A 627-nucleotide genomic window follows, 5' to 3' on the forward strand; every position below is an offset into this window, starting at 1 on the left:
TAAATTTTCATTTATTTCATCTAATTGCTTTTGTATTTATGTATTTTAGTATTAGGCACTATTTTATACAGCCCCATCAATGTATAATATGATGATAACAATAGGATTTTTTTCTTGGGAACAGATTAATAATTTTCCTTTTATTTCTTATGGGAAACATTTGTAAAATATATATATATATTTTGTATTTTTTTTTTTACTTACCACTAGGTAAATTAATAATTTTTCTGTAAAATATCTGATCTTGAAAACAAAACTTTTTATATTATTGGGTGTAATATCCAAAACCAAAAGAAGAGTAACATTTGGAACTGTGTAAACAACACGTCAGCAAGTAACGTCATGTTCCATTCCAAAAAAGCAGATATATAAAATGATACGTTCCTCTAACATGTCTCATGCTAGCAGATGGCTGTGAGCAACAGATGCAAGAATACGCAGTCAGTACAATCACAGATGAGTTATCTTGGGGCTCAGAATCAATACATAATAACATCCGTTAAACTGCCAGAAACTGTAGTGGGAATACTACTGATAAACAGAACTCCCGGCATATAAAACTCACTACACTATTCTAACTTGTAAAATAAGTTAATAAACAAATCAGTTTCTAAACAGGAGGGGGTT

General features: G+C 29.8%; 1 protein-coding gene across 1 annotated transcript in view; it reads right to left on the reverse strand.

The window, feature by feature from the left end:
* The window catches only part of RPA1 (replication protein A1), a gene marked incomplete in the record, with an annotated part of 41,933 nt that overhangs the window by 27,255 nt on the left and 14,051 nt on the right, over window positions 1-627 (reverse strand).

The sequence above is a fragment of the Pyxicephalus adspersus genome, chromosome 1 (genome assembly GCF_032062135.1).
Source record: "Pyxicephalus adspersus chromosome 1, UCB_Pads_2.0, whole genome shotgun sequence".
NCBI classification, from domain to species: domain Eukaryota; kingdom Metazoa; phylum Chordata; class Amphibia; order Anura; family Pyxicephalidae; genus Pyxicephalus; species Pyxicephalus adspersus.